Source organism: Rhinoraja longicauda, chromosome 2 (genome assembly GCF_053455715.1).
Source record: "Rhinoraja longicauda isolate Sanriku21f chromosome 2, sRhiLon1.1, whole genome shotgun sequence".
In the NCBI taxonomy this organism is placed as follows: Eukaryota; Metazoa; Chordata; class Chondrichthyes; order Rajiformes; family Arhynchobatidae; genus Rhinoraja; species Rhinoraja longicauda.
This window is the reverse complement of record NC_135954.1, coordinates 94,593,820-94,615,324: the sequence shown is the minus strand read 5'-3', so window position 1 is coordinate 94,615,324 and position 21,505 is coordinate 94,593,820. Positions and strand designations below refer to the sequence as shown.

Sequence of the window (21,505 nt, the reverse complement as noted above, 5' to 3'; positions counted from 1 at the left end):
GGGATGTTATCAGGACCACGAGCTTTTCCACATTTCAGTTGAGAGATGACAGAAGAAAGTTGTGCAGAGGAAAAGGGTGCTGACAGGTGCCCATCAGCGCCTGGAGCTTTCCAAAGATTAGTGGTTTCCTGTTTGACAGAACGAGTATGGTTCTTGTCCGCGTCTTTGGAGTGGCCATTGGCCAGGAACTGGTGGGTGTTGGAGTTGGCCATGACAGGGCAATGCTTTGGGTGGGTATTTCGACCGGTGAGGCGATTGAAGGTCTTCCACGCCACCCTACTGGAGTGTGTGAAGTCGATTCCTTGGACTGTCTCTTCCCACCGCTCTCTGCGCTTCTTGTCAAGGCAGTTTGTCAGTTCCTCAGCCTTGGAGGCAGCCTCTTCGCCAGGTTCAGCACACAGGAATGCATCGTAGCATGCGTCGCACACTTCGTCCCATCTGGGGATGTACCGGCGAAGATAGCCGCGAGGAATGGAACTCTTTGCTGCCCTGATGAGGAGTTTGCAGAGGGCTGAGTAGGCATTGTCCAGGTTGGAGGGGGTGGGAAGGCTATCGATCCAGAAGTCCACCAGACGTGATATGGCCCCACCTGGTCTTGCGAAAATTACACCTTCGCAGCTTTGGTTGGGACCGGCTCGATGGAGTTGTCCGGGATACTCAGAGATGGACGATGTTGTGATTTCGGGAAGTGATCCAGGGTGATACGGTGTGAGGATGGTCCATTCAGGTTTGCAAAAGCCAAGTCAGGGTTGGTAGTGATCTACGAAGATCTGGCGGAAAGCCACCGTCATTGCGCTACCAAAACCAAACAAGCCTGCGGACAACCCAAGGAACTATCAGTCCATCTCACTCCTCTGTGTCCCGTACAAGCTCCTTGAATGGCTTCTCCTGGCCTGGCTCGATCCAATCGTTGACCCTCAACTACCCGCTGGACAAGCCGGATTTCGGCGTGGACGCTGCACCACCCACCAAATAGTCAAGCTGACCAATGACATCGAAGACAGTTTCGAAAAGGGTCACAAGGCGGGCATCACACTGGTGGACCTCACCGCCGCTTATGATACTGTGTGGCACCAGGGCTTGATCTTGAAGCTCCTCCGAACCATCCCTGACCGTCATTTAGTGCGGTTCCTTGCCAACATCCTTGCCAACCGCAGTTTTGTTCTCAAGACCAGCGACGGACAATCTAGTGGACTGCGACGCCTAAGAAACAGAGTCCCCCAAGGCTCGGTACTGGCCACCATGCTCTTCAATCTCTATATCAGCGATCTGCCACGCACGACCTCGCGCCAGTATGGATACGCAGATGACTTGGCCCTACTGCACTCGGACAAGAGCTGGTCAAATGTTGAGGACGTGCTCTCGGCGGATATGGAACTTGTCGCAGGCTACCTTAAGACCTGGAGACTAAAACTGAGTATGGCAAAAACCACCACAACAGCCTTTCACCTGAACAACAAGGAAGCTCAACGCCAGCTAATCGTCACCCTCAATGGTCACCCCATCTCTACAACCCATTTCCGACATACCTCGGGGTGAAACTAGATCGCCACTGACCTACAAGCAACACCTTGAAGCTCTCCATGCTAAAGTCTCGACAAGGAACAACCTCCTGCATTGCTGGGCCGGATCGTCATGGGGCGCCAGGACATCTACTATTCAAACCAGTGCTCTTGCACTCGTGTACAGCGCCGCTGAGTACGCCGCCCCAGCATGGTGCCGCAGCGCTCATACCAGCAAGCAAGACGCCACTCTCAACGACACCATGCGTATCATCACTGGCAGCCTACGCCCTAGTCCGACGGATCTCCTGCTGGTGCTCACAGGTATCGCACCCGCCAAGCTTCGCAGAGAGTTCTTCACTCATAGGCTGGTGTGCAAGGCCCCATCGGATGCCAAACATCCTTTGCACCACCTCGCCCAGGATTCACAGCAACTAGGACCTCAACGCCTGTCATCTCGTCACCCTTTCTCCTGTCATGCAGCGACCCTCTGTGGCTCCGGTTTCAACATACTAGGAGCATGGAGAACCAGCTGGGAACAGACATCATGACCTCCTTAATTCACTGGCGCACCGAACACCACAGCCCCACCCGGCTCGGACATGCCCCGCAAAGAGTGGGTCGCCCTGAACCGGCTCCACACAGAGGTCGGACGGTTCAATGCCAACATGCATCGTTGGGGGTTGCATCCATCAGCAGCCTGCGTGTGTGAAGCAAAGCAGCAAACAGCGCAGCGCAGCACGTCACTTTCGACTGCACTGTCCTCCGTCCCCCTGGTGGAGGGGTAGACCTCACGGCCCTTGACAACAGCACATTGCACTGGCTACAGCGCCTGGAGGGCGTTACATAATTTCTGCTGCCTCAAACGCAAGAAGAAGAACAACAATATGGTTGCATAAAGATCAAGTAAATTGAAATAAGCTTGGCAAGCACAAGTCAGGAAGTGGGCTAAAATCTAATGGCTTCATCTTAATGTCAGCTTTTGGCTCAGAGGGCTTCAAAGGTTCCCCTCAACATAGCAAGAATATCCAAATTTTTACACACATCAAACTTCTCTCTGTCAGTGGATCAAAACCTGGCTGTCCTTATTTAAGCATTATAGGAACACGCTGACCATATTATTTTCAAGAATATATTCCACTTTTATTTCACATTATATGAAACTTGGCTGGATCATTCTTTAAACCCTTTAATTTTGTTTTAATGAGGGGTATAGGTAGTGCTGGCAAGGCCAAATTTCATTGGTCGCTGTAATTGTCTTTGAGATAATGATGGTATGCTATCTTTCTAATCCAGTAGAGATGAGCAAGCCATACACAGGGTAAAGACGAAAGGCATTGCAGGCAATTGAATGGAAAATATTGATGTTAAATTTTGCAGAGCTGCTGATCTGTTGGCATTTTCAGATGCAAATTAATATTGACTGAAACCTCTCTGGAAATATACATTTTTAGTTATGTATCTTGGAAGTAATGAAGAGTTTTGTTGCAGTGATGTTGCATATGCAAAAATATTGCCTAAAATTGTGTTCGTTTATATGCGTGTCTGGATTATTGAGCTTTATTATACTTTCTATTGATTAATGCAGGAATCTTAATGGTTATCTCTGCCGGAAGTACAGAGTGATTACATTCAGGCCAAAAATACTTTACGCAATTCTGGTACACAGATCTACGTTTCTGGATAGGTCCAGACATTCTGCAGAGGTATTCCAGGTAATACACTGCTTTATAGGACCATTGGCATAGGACTGAACAAACAATCTCCTTGCTGAACAGCTCTGTCATGTAGATAAACGTGTCACTGAAGGAAGCGAAGATGTGGCAAACCTCAAAAACATTCTTGCCCTTGGCCGCCTGTGATCCCAAGCTGATCCCCTACTCTTCCTTCTTCTCGGGGAGCCATTTTGCATCTCCTCCCGTGGGTAATGATCAAAGAGAATAAACAAAATACCCATGCCAAAAGTTCGATCTTCTGGGAAATTTGAAAAACAATTCAGCACAGAAGCATAAACCAGTAAGACAAATGTATTTTTAACACACTACCTCTGTCAACAGACAAGAGACTTGGAAAACAAAAGATCCAATGGAAGGCGAAAGTCAATTGTCAGAGGCATTAAAATGAATAGGCCATGTCATATGGCACAGAAAATGCCAATTCGTTATTCCATTGTGTCTGCATGGTTAAAGAAAAGCAACCAGTCTAATATCACCATATGTAGACACAAAATGCGGGAGTAACTCAGCAGGACAGACAGCATCTCTGGAGAGAAGGAATGGCTGACGTTTCGGGTCGAGACCCTTCTTCAGACTGATGGATTGTCTGACCAGTTGACCAGGAAGTTGCGGCGGGAATGGTCTCTGTGAAAAGCAGAAAGGGGTGGAGATAGGAAGATGTGACCAGTAGTGGGATCCCGTTTGAGGTGGCGAAAATGTCGGAGGATTATATGCTGTATGCGATGGCTGATGGGGTTCCGCAGAGACCATTTCCTCCGTAACTCCAAGGTCAATTCATCCCTTCCCACCCAAACCACCCCTTCCCCAGGTACTTTGCCCTGCAACTGCAGGAGATGTAACACCTTTCCCTTTACTCCCCCCCCCCCCTTATATAAAGGGCCCTGACAGTCTTTTCAGGTGAGGCAGAGGTTCTCTAACCTCCTCTAACCTCGTGTGCTGTATCCGCTGTTCCAGGTGTCAACTCCTGTATATCGGCGAGACCAAGCGCGGGCTCAGCGATCATTTTGCTGAACACCTCCGCTCAGTCCGTCTTAACCTACCGGATCTCCCGCTTGCTCGGCACTTTAACTCCCCCTCCCATTCCCAATCTGACCTTTCTGTCCTGGGCCTCCTCCATTGTCAGAGTGAGTCCCAGTGCAAGTTGGAGGAACGACACCTCATATTTCGCTTGGGTAGCTTACACGCCAGTGGTATGAACATTGTCTTCTCTAACTTCAAGTAGCCCTTGCTTTCCCTCTCTCTCTATCCCCTCCCCCTTCCCAGTTCTCCCCGACTACATTCTATCTGTACCGCCCAGTCCCCTGACATCAATCTGAAAAAGGGTTTAGCTGTGAAACGTCATCCATTCCTTCTCTCTAGAGATGCTACCTGTCCCACTGAGTTACTCCAGCATTTTGTGTCTACCTTCGATTTAAACCAGCATCTGCAGTTCTTTCCTACACCTAATATCACCATAGTTTTTTTTTTAGCCTTTAATCGATTCAGGTATTAGAAGTGTTTTTTCTTGCACCAGCCTCAGTTATTGAATTCTATAACCACACCACATCAACATAACCTTCTGATTCTTTAAAATGTTACTTTAAATCTAAGACTTTTGGTTGTTTAGATTTCTGCCAAAGGAAATGGATCATTGTATTAAGACAATAATTTTATAAAAGGGGTCGTGTAAGGAATTATTGCTTGGTGTTTTCTGCTTTTGAAATATCTGTTGATGCCTTCTAGAAGACAATGCCTTCTAAAAAGAAAATGAGAAGATAGATAATTGCAGAAGATTTATCCATAGCAAGAAGTGCATGTTGTTGGGTTAATTGGCCATTGTAAGTTGGTTTCGTGGGCACTTGAGGAAACTTGCATGGTCACATTATTTCAGCTAATTTTAACCTTCAGGAGCAGACTTCTCCGAGACCTTTTGATATTTTGCTGAAGAAATTGTTGACAAGAGGCAAGAATGATTTCAATGATTATTTTAGCCAAGTGCACCACCTTTGGTAGAAATTGTCCATAACAATGCACTTGCACAAAATAGCTTGTAGTTATTTAGATTTACTTAAATTTGTAAAATTTAGTGATGCATTTAGCAAAGAAAAACAATATCTGCATTTGTCCTGCAGATTTACAACAAATGATCAAAGTTGTGCCCTATTTCCTACAACCAACCATTTCTGGATTCGCAATTAGCTGTATGGGTAATGTTAGAAAATGCCACTTTAGATCTTGAATAATCGAAATCTGATGATTTTCGTGGCAATATGCCTTTTTGATAATATTTTATGTTAAAGTCGACTAACTTTCCTGGGCTAAAAAAATAATTCAGCTAATGTCATAATTAATGTCATATGGCAACATGCGTGTGAACTGTTTTGCTTCTGTTGACTTAAAGCTTGCTAATGTTATTTGTTTGATAATGTCGGCATGTTTCTTGGACTTAAAAAGAGAATTATTTATTTGTGTTCAGTATTTAGGGTATTTGTGCCACTTGGACCATTTCTGCCCCTTTGTGAGTGCTTATTGCAGTCAATGCTGACTCAGTTAAGGCAGAGACTCCCAAAAGTGCAAAGTCTGTGATTATCGTCCAGAATGACAAATGCTGTGTGCTAAATAAGAAGGGATTAATAGCTTGCATTTTGCTGTTAAATGCTGCTGGTTCTTATGATTTTTATCTGTAAAAAAGCGAAAAGACTCCGTCTTCTGTTCAAGTAGGTAATTGTGAATATACTGAGCCTAACAGCCCTGGTCACTATCTTTTGAAGTGCTTTGCTGCCGGATTTCTAATATAGAACGGTGGCTGAACCTAATCATGCCAAGGCTCCATGGCAGGTTTGTATTCTATCGTAGTATAGAATCCGTGAGAGAAATAGGGGCATTTTCAAATTTTGTTCTTGCGATATTGATTTTGTAGAACTAAAAATTTGTAAACTCTATCCATGCACGAGACTTCAAAAGAAATTTGCTTCTATCATTAAGGGACACTCTGTACACTTATTCTTGAGCGCTGGCTGTCCCGCTCTTTAATGGGTTATCTTGATTTGATGATGGTGCCTTTGCAATTCATGTCGGGTTTTTTTTACACTGCATGTATTAAAAGTGCATAATCTATACTGTTCAAGGCAATAAAGTTTTGGGGAAAATAATTTATTTCATGTTGTTTTTCAAAATGTGTTCCCTTTCTGATATCAGAACTATCAGCTGCCATTGTTGTATTTAAAACAGTGTTTCCTTGAGGAGAAGTGTAAATAAATATGAGTGTGTTAACATCCCTCCATCTACCAGAGAACATTTGAGGCAGAGGAAAATATACGGCCATGGGAAGAGACACAGTGAGTGAAGTTTGTTCCAGTTTTCTCCAACTGAATAGTTTTCTGCCGGTGCAAAGTCTGTTTTGTGGCTTTAAGTGAAGTTCAGATTGCAGAGATTTTTTTTTAAGAGATATAATTGGGAGTTTAAATGTTGCAGTTCTGTTTTCAATGTTAAAATGGTACAAGCTGATGGAGCTGGGACAGGAGGAGCAAGGGAGAATCAGAGGCTGAAAAATGATAAGTCGAACCAGCACGGTAGCGCAGCGGTAGAGTTGCTGCTTTACAGCGAATGCAGTGCCGGAGACTCAGGTTCGATCCTGACTACGGGTGCTGCACTGTAAGGAGTTTCTACGTTCTCCCCGTGACCTGCGTGGGTTTTCTCCGAGATCTTCGGTTTCCTCCCACACTCCAAAGACGTACAGGTATGTAGGTTAATTTGCTGGGTAAATGTAAATTGTCCCTAGTGGGTATAGGATAGTGTTAATGAACGGGGCTCGCTGGGCGGCACGGACTTGGAGGGCCGAAAAGGCCTGTTTCCGGCTGTATATATATATGATATGATATGATATGATATAAGGGAAGGAAGGTGGAAGCAGGTGAGAAAGGAGTATTGCGTACAGTTTTGGTCTCCTAATCTGAGGAAAGACATTCTTGCCATAGAGGGAGTACAGAGAAAGTTCACCAGATTGATTCCTGGGATGGCAGGACTTTCATATGAAGAAAGACTGGATAGACTCGGCTTGTACTCGCTGGAATTTAGAAGATTGAGGGGGGATCTTATAGAAACTTACAAAATTCTTAAGGGGTTGGACAGACTAGATGCAGGAAGATTGTTCCCGATGTTGGGGATGTCCAGAACAAGGGGTCACAGTTTAAGGATAAGGGGGAAGTCTTTTAGGACCGAGATGAGAACGTTTTTTTTCACACAGAGTGGTGAATCTGTGGAATTCTCTGCCACAGAAGGTAGTTGAGGCCAGTTCATTGGCTATATTTAAGAGGGAGTTAGATGTGGCCCTTGTGGCTAAAGAGATCAGGGGGTATGGAGAGAAGGCAGGTACGGGATACTGAGTTGGATGATCAGCCACGATCATATTGAAGGGTCGAAGGGCCGAATGGCCTACTCCTGCACCTATTTTCTATGTTTCTGAGAGAGGTACGGTATTGATTATTGTCATGTGTATTGAGATTTGTGAAAAAGTGTTTTGCGTGCTATCCATGCAAAATTGTGTCATAGATTAGTACATTAGATAATGCAGAAGAGAAAATAAAGTGCAGACTTTAGAGTCACAGCTACAGAAAAAGTGCAAATAAAAAAAAAGTGCAAGGACTGCAATGAATTATATTGGACTAGCCACATGGAATCTAAGACCGGCAAGCCAATTGGATTCAAAAATTAGCTTTGAGAAAGGTCAAAGGATAGTTGTAGAGGGTTGCTATTATGATTGGAATCTTGTGACCAGTGATGTGCTGCAGAGGTTTGTGCTGGGTGCACTGTTTGCCATCCAAATCATCCATGTAGATAACAATGTAGTTAATATTGTTAGTAAATTTGCAAATGACACCTACATTGGTTGTGTAATTGACAGCAAGGAAGGTTGTTAATTAGGTTACAACAGGATTTAGTTTGGTTGGAAAGGTGGGCTAAGGAATGGCAAATGGAATTGAAAGGTCAAACCTGGGCAGGACTTGCACACAATAGCTGTGTAGAATGTTGTAGAGAGAGATCTAGAAGTACTGGTGAATGCTTCCCTGAAAGTTGCAATTCCGGTAGACAGTGGCGAATAAAAGCAACCAGTCTGAAGAAGGGTCTCGTGCCGAGAAGTCACCTATTTCTTTTCTCCAGAGATGCCTGAACCGCTGAGTTACTCCAGCCTTTTCCTTAATTGAGAAGCGTATTGAGTACAAAAGTTCAGACATGGTAGTACAGCACATGATTGTGAGACCACACTTGGAGTACTGTGTGCAGTTCCGGTCGGTCAGCTATAGGAAGGATGTTATTAGGATGTTACCTGGACTTGGCTTCAGTTAAAGGGAGAAGCTGAATAGGCTGTAAATTTTTTCTTTTATAGCGACAACATAAGCTTATGCTCCCTAGTTTTAGAACCCTCTCCCACTGGGTAAAAGACTAAGGTGAGTGGGGAGAGATTTAAGAAGAAACTAAGAGCATCTTTTTCACTCAGGGTAGTCCATATCTGGAGTGAGCTGCCAGAAGAAGCTGCAGAAGCTGATCGAATTGTACATTTCAAAAGCCATTTGATCAAATATTTGGAATGGAAGGGTTTAGAGGGATACTAGATCAAGTGGACCTGTTGGGTCCAAACCTCTCCTACATTGGTGCAGCACCCCCTCCTCCCCTTCACCCCTCCCCCATCCCCATCACCTCTTCCTCATCCCTCCCCAGACACCCCTCCCCTCCCGACCCCCTCGGCCCAACCGTGGAGCCATTGCTGGGTGGGGAGTGCCCCCGTGGCTGTGTGCCAGCTAGGGAGGAGAGGGAAAAAGCAGTGACGTTGGCCCTGTTTCTCCTGTGGAACCGAAGTGTCTCCTGCAGCTCGGCTGCAATCTGTGGCGGGGAACGGTGGCGACGGCATGGACCCGTTGCCGGGCGGGGAGCGTCTCCCGGGGCCATGGGTGGGCGAGAGTAGACAGGGAGAAGGCACTGACCTCGGCCCCATTTCTCCTGCGATCGGCGGGGAGCAGCGGGGACGGCCATCTTGTTGGACCCTCTGCCACAGCCTCTGCGGCATGCTGCAGCATGGGAGGAAAGTCAGGCGCGGGGTACACCGGGATGGGCGCCGGTCCTCTCTCTGGTCCTTCGGGGGAGGGGGGGGCAGATTTATTGAAGTTTATATGGATTTTCTTTTTTAAAGTAATAAAAGTGGGTTTATTCACACCACATGGGAATGGTGAGTAGGGTGGGCCTAAAATTGTGGCTCTATCGTGTACCGTTTTGGCTGTGTAGCGGGCATGGTACACACATAAACACAAACAAACTGAGAGTTATATGTGCGTGTGTGCCAACTTGGTTCGAATGGACAATTAGGCCAAGTATGTTTCCATGACAAATAGGAAATTCATCCCTAGCATGTGAGTGATCCGTTCAGTAGTCTGATAACAGCAAGGTTGATGGTGTTCTTGAATCTGGTGGTACATGCTTTTGTATCTTTTTGTCTGACAGGACAGGGGAGAATGGACAGGACACGGGAGAATGAAAAATAGTCCTTGAATTATGTTTTCGGAAGGAACTGCTGATGCTGGTTTAAACCGAAGATAGATACAAAAGCTGGAGTAACTCAGTGGGTCAGGCGTCATCTCTGGAGAAAAGGAATGATGTTGGCTGCTTCTCCGAGGCAGCATGAAGTTTTGATAGTCGATTGGGGTGGAGGAGAGGGTGGTTAGTTTGTAATGTCTTGTCGTCTTTTGCAGTGAAGTTATCATACCAAGCTGTGATGCAACCAGATAGGATGTTTTTCTGTGGTACATCTGGAGAAATTGGTAAGAGTCATTGAAGATATGCCAAACTTCCTTCATCTTCCTAGGAAGTGGAGGTGTTGGTGTGCTTTCTTGCCTGTAGCATCAGTTTGATTGGGCAAATAGTTAGTGATATTCATACTGAAGAAATTAAAGCTCTGGGCCATCTCCACTTCTGCACCATTGATACAGACTGGGATGTATGCTCCGCCCTGCTTCCTAAAGTCAATTTGCTGACATTGAGGTAGAGGATGTTGTCTTGATGCCATGCTACAAAACCTTTTCTCCTTACTGTACTCCATTTTGACATTGTTTGAAATCTGGCCCACTATGTCGGTGTCATCTGCAAACTTGTAAATGGCGATAGAGCAAAATTTGGTTGCACAAGATGCTGTAAACCTAGCCTTTGGGCCCTTGAGAATTATTGTGGAGGATATTTTGTGGCCTCTTCTTAGTAAATATGGTTTGTTGGTCAGGTGTCTAGTTGCAGATGGGTGTGCTGTTCTAGGTCCAGGAGTTTGAAGATGAGTGCTTGGAACTATGATGTTGAAGGCAGAACTACAGTTATAAATAGGTGTAGGAAAGAACTGCAGGTGATGGTTTAAATCGAAGGTAGACACAACATGCTGAAGTAACTCAGCTGGACAGGCAGCATCTCTGGAGAGAAGGAATGGGTAACATTTCGGGTCAAAACCCTTCTTCAGACTTCTGAAGAAAGGTCTCGAGCCAAAACGTCACCCATTCCTTCTCTCCAGTTATAAATAGGTGTCTGATGTATGTGTCCTTGTTATGCAGATGTTACAGGGATGAGTGTAGGCCCAGGGAGATGATGTTTTCCATGGACCTGTTGTGGAATTAGACAAATTGCAGTGGATAAAGGCTGTCTGGAAGGCTGGTGTGCCATGATCAGCCTCTCTCAACACTTCATGATGGTGGATGTCAGATCCACCAGGCAGTCATTAAGGCCTGCTACCATTTTTTGTTTGGTACCAGGATGACAGTCTTCAAGCAAGTTGGAATCTCAGATTGGAGTAGGTGAGGTTAAAGATGCCCATGAATACTCATGCTAGCTGGTCTGTGAAAGTTTCGAACACTGCGGGGGAAGGGTGTGGCGAAATAATAAGGGCATAGGTTTAAAGTAAGAGGGGAAAAGTTTAAAGGAGATCTATGAGGTAAGTTTTTTAAACAGAATGGTAGGTGCCTGGAATGTGCTGTGTGGAAGCAGAAGTTTAAAACTCATTTAGACAGGCATATGAATTGGCAGAGAGTGGACGAATATGGACCACGTGCAGGTAGATAGGATTAGTTGAAATTGGCATCATGGTCAATTGGTATCATTGGACCTTATGGGCTAAGCGTCCTGCTTTTGTGTTGTCTTGTTCGGTGTCTCCTTTTTTTGTGACCAGACTGTTATACCCCTTTCTTCCCCATCAAAATTGGCTTATCTTCACTTTGGGACTTGAGGACCAGTCCTTCCTATTTCAATGTGTGGGAAAGAACTGCAGATGCTGGTTTAAATCGAAGGTAGACACAAAATGCTGGAGTAATTCAGCGGGACAGGCAGCATCTCTGGAGAGAAGGAATGGGTGATGTTTTGGGTCTCGACACGAAACGTCACCCATTCTTTCTTTCCAGAGATGCTGTCTGTCCAGCTGAGTTACTTCAGCATTTGGTGTCTACCTTCCTATTTCAATAACTATCTTGAAACTAATAGTAATATTGTCATTGGACCAACAGTGCTTTCCCATTGATATATCAACTATTGCCCAACCTAATTTCCAAAGAATGATTCAAGTTGTTCTCACCCCATATTCATTATTATATTAAGTTTTTCGAGCCTAGGTTGTGGGGGAATGGAGCAGAATTTTTTTCCATTTGCTCCAATTTTGTTTCAGCAGCTGAGTTGGTATAATTAGTGATGCAAGGGATTTGAACCTTGGCTGTAAAGACTTATAATTCAACTCGTCTTGTTTGCTAATTTGCCTCAGGAGAAATCATTAAAAGTGCAAAGTATCTTGACTGTGGTTTGTTAACTGATGGTAAAGATGTTATTGGCCAATATTTTCACTTCACCATCTGTTAATGATTAAGTTAAGAAATATGCCTTTTGAATGAGATGATGTAACTTGCGACGTAAATTTTCTGTTCACAGAAATATCTTTAAGGGGATAATACAGCATCTTGATGTTCTGACAAAATATGCTTAAAGATTTAAAGGAGAAAGATTCAAAGGTGTCCTGAGTCACAGTCGTAGAGTCGTGCAGCATGGAAACAGGCCCTTCGGCTCAATTTGCCCATGCTGACCAAGATGCCCCATCTGCACTAGACCCACCTGCCTGTATTTGGCTCATATCCTTTTAAACATATCCTATCTGTGTATCTGTCCAAATGTCTTTTCAATGTTATTATAGTAGCTGCCTCAGCTACCTCCTCTGGCTGCTTGTTCCATAAACCCTCTGCCCCCATGGAAAAACCTGCCCTTCAGGTTTCTTTAAATCATCTTACCCACGTTTGGTCCACATCCCTCTAAACCTTTCCCATTCACGTGTCTATCCAACTATCTTTTAAATCCTGTTATAGTACCAGCCTCCTCTGGCAGCATATTCCATGTACCAATTGCCCTCAGTCAAAACGTTGCTGCTCAGGTTCCTATGAAATCTTGCCACATTTGCCCAAACCCATGTTGTCTGGTTCCACTACTCTTTGTAAACGACTTCATGAATTCACATCATGATTTTATACCATAAGATCACTCCTCAGCCTCCTGCATCCAAGGAGTAAAGCCCGAGCCTGGTTTGAATTTAATTTTAACAATGTTCACAGTATCTGGCCTTTAAACAAAAATAGAGAATGATGGAAACGCTCAACTGATAGAGTTTTGGGCCGGAAATATTAACTTTCTTCTCTCAGTTGTTGCCTGGTCTACTCATTGATTCTAGCATTTTGAGTTTTATTTTAATTTTGGAGTTCCAACATTAAAAGTTTATTTTTCATAACCCTGGTTTACTTGTCCTGTACAGCTGATAAATTGGTTGTTGATTTGCTGCATACAAGCTATTTCTCAGGCCAACTTTGGGCTGAACACAAATACTATACTTAAAATAACAATATAGCAAAACTCTTATTCCATTGTTTGGAAATCCCAATGGTCTGACGTCGGGCTCATTAACCCAGAATGGGAGCCTGGGACTTAACGTGCAAGACGGCTTTGAGGCCAAAGCAGGTGGGGTTGGGGGGGCATGGGGGAGGGGGAGAAGTCATGGATTTGGAGTGTGGCTGGAGCTGATGTCCTGACTGAGGGCCTTCTGTGGAGCCAGGGTTGATTCCTTCAACACAGTCAGAAATGTGGATAGGTTTGCAGCTGTCCAGAGTGCATGTACATTTCTCGCTTCCATTAAATTAATCGGGTTCACTATTGCAACATATAACAAAAAATAAAGTAAAATGTAAATGTAAAATCTGCAGATGCTGGACATCTGAAGTTAAAAAAATATGCCTGAAAACTTATAATAAATTAGGCAGTACCTGTGGAATGTCAAGTTCAAGTCAAGTATTCATTGTCATATGCACAAGTATGGTGAGATACAGGCGCACTGAAAATGTTGCTTGCAGCAGCAGCATCACCACCGGTACATAGACATAATAATAGGAATTATACATAAATTCTTCAAGACTACAAAAACACAATTAGAAACAGTCCATTGTATTGCAAGTGATCTGTCGTGTCCCATTTTTGCTGAGATAGGAAGAGTGTTGTGCAGGTCATTCAAGAACATTGTGGATGTCCTGAACTTTGATGTGTTGGACTTTAGGTTTCTATGCCTCTTGCCTGAAGGTAGTGAGAAGAGGGCATGGCCCAGATGGAGGATGAGAGATGCTGCCTTTTTGGGAACCTCAATTGGGCACATGATGGCCTGCACAGATCAAAGCCAATATTATGGGACCACATGGATCAATAGCTGCAATTTGGGTTATGGTGTTCAGTTTTCATTTGAGCATTTCCAACATTAGTGGTATTTTAGATTTGGGCTTGTCCCTTACCCAGATTTTACTGAATGATTGTACACTTATTCTTGAAATGTTTACTTGGAATTTAGATTTTTTTAAACAAAGCTTGTTATCCAACTTTTTTTTACTCTGGTAGTTGTCAGGCACGCAAAATGTTTGCTGACTCTAAAAAAAAATGGGGAATAACTGATCCATTCATCTTAGAATCCATGTTTTTAAATCTCAGCATAGTAGGATTATAACCGCTGACATTTGTGGATTTGTGTGTGCAGAGAGGATAAAACTAATTGTGCTCGATGAGAAAAGCCGATTGCCGTGTATGGAAAATATGACATTTTTAATTTTCTCCTTCACTAATGCTTTGCCCATATATTTCCATTATATATTGTCTGTTATATATACTTGTTAACAGCTCTGAAATTCTTTAACCCCTTTCTGTGTATTTTCTGCATTTTTGTTTTTATTTCAGATGCCCAATCTAGGTAAACTTCTTTAGTTTTCTTGGCTATGCTTTATTATCATTTTTTAAAAAACTGGTATCTGAAGTTTGACACTGTCTTCCAAAGATAATTTAACAATGGCCTGATTTTGTGTTTGAGAGCAATACGACGAGAGAGCTTTACAATGGCCTTGTCTTTGAACAAGTTAAAAAAAAAACTTGCACAATGCTCTGGTTGAACTGATGCCCGTGCTTGGAACTGGGTCTGACGAACGCTCTCTGCTCCCTTGCCCCATCTATACCTCAGGAGGTGGGTGGTGCTGAGTGCCAGCTTTGTGTGACACTTTCAATTACTGGCTGCATATTGCACGTCCAAATGTTATTTTAGTAAACAAATATTCAAGGTCAAATTTTCAAGTCACACAAAAACTGCTGCAATATATCAGGTGTAGAAAGGACCTATGAATTGTTAAAATCTGTATTACATTTCATACAAATCTTAATTGGGGAACCATCTGTGTTGAACTTGTTCTTGAATATGTAGTGAAAGTGATTGCTTCATTAGCTTGCTGTCATGAAATTATAAACTGACATTGAATAGTTTGCTTAGCTGGACTTATGACCTCGTGATTTTTTTCAATCAAGAATAAATGGCGAATGGCCACAGTAGTATGCCATCCTTTTATCTCCTGATCTTCTGTTGGTTACATTTGTTAAATAAACCTAGTAAGAAAAAAACATAAAAGACACTGGATAGAACAACATAGACTTGTATTTATATGTTGTCTTCATTGCACTAAAATTTGTTAAGAGCACTTCAACAGAATGATATCAAGCAAAACCTGATACTGCACTACAAGGGGTATTAAGACACGATCAAAAAGAGGTTTTAGAGGTGGAGTGTAGGATGGCAGTTCTAAAGGTTTGTGTGGCAGTTAAAATGACTGAAAATTGCTGACACACAGAGACCAGAATTGGAGATGGGCAAGTTTAAGGAGGAGGTCAAATTGACAAGGTGCAAGGTCAGATGGATTTGAAAATAGGGACATGAATTTTTAAACTGAATAATTGACCTGGATGCTGAAGTAGGCCATTAAATATAGGAGTCAACACCTTTTGACTGTTTTCTCCAATTTAAGAAAATCTTGGGTAACAAAGTCATGGATGAGAAACAAAAGCAGTTGATGGAATCTTGTGGGAAAGGAGGGTGGAGAACAGGACCAAATAAGGGAGGTGGGGTAGGCAGATCAGAACAATGGGGGGAGAGAGCCCTATGGGAAGACATGTGTAGGTGATGGGCAGAAGCAGGTGATCGGAGGCAGGTGTTGTTAAAACAAATCCTTGTATGAGTGGGGGATCTAGATGGATAGCGGGATGGCAGGGGAGTAAATTACCTGAAATTAGAGAGTTCTCTACTTATGCCATCAGGTTGTAAACAGCTGAGGTAAAATATGAGATGTTATGTTAGTTTGAATTTGGCCTCATCCTGGGATGGATGACGCCAAGGATAGACTAGTGGGTGTGGGAATAAGGAGGGGGATTTAAATAAAGAGTAACCAACAGCTCCAGTTGGCCATGGCAGAGGGGCTTGGCAAAGTTGTTACATAGTTTGTGCTTGGTTTCACCAGTGTAGAGGAAGCCAATCAAAAGCACCTAATACAATGAATGAGATTGGGGAGGGGTGACTCTAACTTGCCTAGAAGGACAGTTTTGGTCCTTGGATGTAGTAAGGATTGAGGTGCAGGGACAGGCGTTGCGCCTTCTACCTTTGCAGGGCAGAATGCCTGGGGAGGGTGAAGGTTGGAAAGAATGAGCTAACTAGGGTGTCATGGAGAGGGTGGTCTCTGCCGAAAGAAGAAAATGGTAAGGAGGGTAGGATGTGACTAGTGGCCATAGTGTGGCTGGTGGAAATGCGGGATGATGTGTTTGATGCAGAGGCTGGTGGGCTGAGAGGTGAGTAGTCATTTGAATTGCAAGAAATTGCTTGGATATTATTTATTGGCATAATAATTGATAATTGTTCAGAAATCAATTTTCTTCATTATATTTAAGCCAGTTTAGAAATCTATTTTCTTCAAGGTATTTTCTCTCCATATGTTCCTAATTTTTTATGGTTACGCTGAATATTTATGCAATGTTTTCTTTGGAACTGTTTATTGAATGTAGCAGACATAGTACATTTTCTTTGGTAAGTTGAGTAAGTTGCTAGTTCCATAGAAATAAATAGCTTTTCTTCAAAAAAAACAGGTTCCAGAAATAATTTTCTTTAAATCAAAAGACCTGTTTTAGTTCTCACATTAACTGAGGTTTTAAAAATATGATTAGAGACTTGTTCAGAATGTTTGCATGGGTTGTAAAGGCTATGTAACTAGATTCCGTAATGGTTCTGAGGAGACAAGACACTGCAGATTATGGAATCTGGAGCTAAAAATAAAGTGGAAGATCACAGCAGTTCGAGCAGCATCAATGGAGATGGTCAGTTTTGGGCCAAAACCCTATCGGGTGTGCGAGCGTTGAGGGAAGACGGCTAGTGTATAGGGAACAGAAGGGGTGAGGCAGAGACTGGAAGTAATAGTTGGAACCAGATGAGGGATGGTGATGCCCAGATGGAACCATGTGGAGGTGGATTAAGTATTCATACCGAGGCTGGGAGGTGATGGATGTAAACAGATGAGCAAGGGATGATGGATAGATGGAACCAGGTGAGGAGGAGATGGGAAATGTGAAGAAACCCGGGGAGATAGGTGTGTTGGTGATGGACAGATGAATACAGGTGGGGGAGGGTGATGAGTGTAGGTAATGGAGAAGGACAAGGGTTGGAAAAGGTGAACAAATGTAGAGAGTTCCTGGATGGATTGTTAGGTGTGGAAAAGGAACATAAGCGTCTTTGAGTATATGAAAAGCGCTATATAAATGTAATGTATTATTATTATTATTATAATCTCTCCCTTATCTGGCTCCATCGATCCCTCAGCAGCCTCTGTCTCTGCTCTTTGCCTTTCCACCTTCCCCACCCAATGGCCTACATTTTTTTCCCCTGTTTATTTCCATCTGATCCCTCCCTCTCCCTTTAATAAACTGGCCATCTTCCCATTGCATGCTCAGTCTTGATGTAGTCTCAACCCAAAACCTCAGCCATCCCTTTGCCTCCATAGATGTCGCTCGATCTGCTGAGGTCTTCCAGCATGCTTTTTTTTGTAATGGTTTTGTTTGAATTTACAGTTGGCTAGCAAAGCTTGTAAATGTTATAAATGGCTTGAGTATTGGTTAGGGTGGGCAAGAAATAATGCTACCAATATCTTGCAGGCTGAGGCACACAAAGCTGCTCTAGTAGGTGCTTGTTCTGCTGCTCATCTACAGCTTGTGCGGGTAGCTCATGAGTGGAGATGGATGTTCCAATATGCTTGAGGCTTTCTGTGGTTGATGGTCACTGTATGGAGCAGGTTATGTAAATCAGACTAGTAATTGTGCCCTATGGAAATGTAGTTCATCTTTTATTTTCTAACTCTAGTATAAGGTGCAATGTCGTAACATCTCATCAGATTAAGGTATATTTGAAAACCTTACATTGTGAAGAATGAATGGTTTAAAGAGGGCAACTGAAGAGTGGTACTAAAGAAAAGGAGGACAAAACCTGCAAATACAAACACCTAAGATGACCTCCAAATAATTAATTTTGAACATTGTGAATATTTTATGGGCAAATGTCACATTGCATTATATTATGACACTTTTCCCTGCTAATTGTAATAGTTCATGAAGATCCTATGGGGTGCAGATCAATGAGACAGGCTGTTAGATGGGTTCGCAGTGATAATAAGGACCCACATTAGCAGTGTCCTTCACAACATATGGATGCCACAGACTGATTTGCAACCAGTAAAGTGCTTTTGAAGTCCAGTTGCCAATTTAATGTAAATTATGTCCCAAGTTGTCCACAATATGATTCTATAGTTGTTTTAGTTTAATTTGGTGATCCTTGTGGATTCTTGTTTAGTCAAAGTAGTGTAGGAAAATAACTGCAGATGCTGGTACAAATCGAAGGTATCACAAAATGCTGGAGTAACTCAGCACGTCAAGCAGCATCTCAGGAGAGAAGGAATTCCTTCTCCTGAGATGCAGCCTGACCTGCTGAGTTACTCCAGCATTTTGTGATACCTTGTTTAGTCAATTGATTAGTTCCAAGGATTGGCTAAGAGCTGGTACAATTTTAAAAATCTAGTGTTTCGGTCATTTTAGAAATGACTGGGTATACAGTCTCCCACAAATGGGACATTCTCAACAAAAGTTAAATGTATAGTTTGTTATTTTATAGACTTTCTGAATTTGATGGTCACTTGAAATCAGATTGATGTCATCAGTCGGCTGGAGGAGCAATATTATATTCTGTTGACATTTTTTTCACATTCTTGCAAATATCTGAACAGCATGAAGAGAATTTGATGAGTTAAGACAAGAACTCAAGACTGCTTATGCTAGATAACAAGTTTCGTAGTGTTGGGTGTAAATATATCTGAAATGTTACTGTTTCAGCAAGTAAAAGATTAATAGAGCAAAATACCTCACAGTGAAGTGGATTAGTTCAGAAAAATTAATACAGAAAGCAAAGTGGTTCTCTAGTTCCTGTTCAAAATGGTGTAGTGACCACTTCGGCCAGTGTAATTGCAAGTAATGTTCACTAATTCATCACTTACTCTATATATCATCCAAAATGACACCAGAGTGTGACAACTCTTTGCATGCTGTTGCCAGAGAAGGATCTACTACCATCCAATACAATTGTTTAACTCTTCTAAATCCCTTTTCTATCTGTAACGATATTCTGTATGCTCCTCTTTGTTCTATCTATTGTATTTGAGTTTTAACTGATTGTATCTATTTATGGTATATCTTTCAAAACATAGCTTTTCACTGTACATTGTCACATGTGACAATAATAAACATAAACCTAAATCACCGTTGCAATTCAGCAACTGCAGAAGTTCATAAGTCATAGGAGCAGAAATTTGGTCATTCGGCCCAGCAAGTCTACTCTGCCATTCAATCATGGCTGATCTATCTTTCCCTCTCAGCGCCATTCTCCTCCCCATAACATTTGATACCCTGACTAATCAAGAATCTGTCAATCTCTGCTTTAAAAATACCCGATGACTTGGCCTCCACAGCCATCTGTGGCAATGAATTGCAAAGATTCACTGCCCTCTGACTAAAGAAATTCCTCCTTATCTTCTTTCTCAAGGTACATCCTTCTATTCTGCGGCTCTGCTCTCATTCTTGTAAACTGCAGTGAGTAAAGGCCCAGAGCCATTAAATGATCATCATATGTTAACTCAATCATCCCTGGGATTGTAAACCTTCTCCGGACCATCTCCAACTCCAGTACATACCTCCTCAGATATGGGGCAGATAGATTGACCTAGGAACTGTTTATTGGTGGCAGAATATGTTGGAATTAGAAATGTTAATGTACCACCTTTTTGTGATCTCCAGATGTATCAATGATCTTTACGACCAATTAAGTACTTTTGAAATGCAATGCAAGAAACATGCGCAACAAAGTGGCAAAGGCCAGATAATCTCTTTTGGATGATATTTATTTGGGGATAATTATTGGCCAGGATACATGGAAGTACTGCAATTGTAAATATTTGCAGGATTATTTCAATCTAGAACAAGGTAGACAGAAGCTTGGTCTCAAGTCTCGTCTGAATGGTAGCACCTTCAATAATGTGCAAGTGGTTCATCTGGGATTTTGGTAGTCACGAGTGGGAATAGAACTCACACCTTTTGAATCTCTAGGTGAGCTCTGCCACTGAAATGCAGTTAAAATTACTTTTTCAGAAATCTATAAATTGCAGATGCTTCAATTCTCTGAAGGGTAGAAAGGCATAATAATAGCAGAAGACCAGGAAATAGGTGAGTCATGAAAATAACCATCTCAGCAATGATAGTTCCTGGAGAGCTTTTCAAATCCTGAGCAGGATGATGCTATGCAAGGGAAAGTTATACTGAGTTGATATCAGCCATCAAAACATGTAAAGCACATTAGGGAATCGAAAGTAAATAAGCAGTCCTATAGTTATAGTTTGATTGTTTTTACTTAAGCATTTCCAGCCTTTTCTTAATCTGCAGCATTGTTAAATCGAAAAAATGTATTGAGACTTTAAGACAATAGTTGCAGGAGTAGGCCATTCGGCCCTTTGAGCCAACACCGCCATTCAATGTGATCATGGCTGATCATTCACAATCAGTTCCTACCCTCTCCCCATACCCCCTGACTCCGCTATCATTAAGAACTCTATCTAACTTTCTCTTGAAAGCATACAGAGAATTGACCTCCACTGCCTTCTGAGGCAGAGAATTCCACAGATTTACAACTCTCTGACTGAAAAAGTTTTTCCTCATCTCCGTTCTAAATGGCCTACCCCTTATTCTTAAACTGTGGGTCCTGGTTCTGGACTCCCCCAACATCGGGAACATGTTTCCTGCCTCTAGCGTGTCCAATCCCATAATAATATATGTTTCAATAAGATCCCCTCTCGTCCGTCTAAGTTCCAGTGTATACAAGCCCAGTCGCTCCATCTTTCAACATACGACAGTCCCGCCATTCCGGGAATTAACCTATTGAACCTACGCTGCACTCCCTCAATAGCAAGAATGTCCTTCCTTAAATTTGGAGACCCAAATTTTAGATTGTAACTTTAAAGAATATTGTTTTGTAAAAATTGTTTTCATTTCTGGGACCCATTTTCTAAATTTCCTGCTAATTCATCATGATATAAGAAGAAGCTGTTTGTCCCATTTGAGTTTATTCCAACTTTCAAACATTCTCGAGATTCCCATTTCTTCACATCTTCCTGCCACCAGCTTTCATTCACCCACCGATGAGCTCCCCACTCATTATTTCTGCTTCCCACCTATACCTAGAGACAAATTACAGCAACGATTTAATCCACAACCACACTTTCGGGATGTGCGAGGAAACGGGAGCATCAGTGGAAACTTAAGCAGTCACTGGGAGAATGTGTAAACTCTATGTGGATAGTGTCCAAA

The 21,505-nt window shown here is 42.8% G+C and overlaps 1 protein-coding gene across 5 annotated transcripts in view; it reads left to right on the top strand.

Annotated features, from left to right (window-relative positions):
* kmt2ca (lysine (K)-specific methyltransferase 2Ca) overlaps nt 1–21,505 on the top strand; it is a 328,698-nt gene that overhangs the window by 28,384 nt on the left and 278,809 nt on the right. Inside the window, exon 1 of one of the 5 annotated variants that reach the window (XM_078424453.1) lies at nt 6,535–6,555. The exons of the other annotated variants lie outside the window; for them this stretch is intronic. The gene's annotated coding sequence lies outside the window, so the exon portion shown is untranslated. Of the gene's footprint in view, nt 1–6,534; nt 6,556–21,505 lie in introns of those variants that run through there. 5 annotated transcript variants of the gene reach the window in all.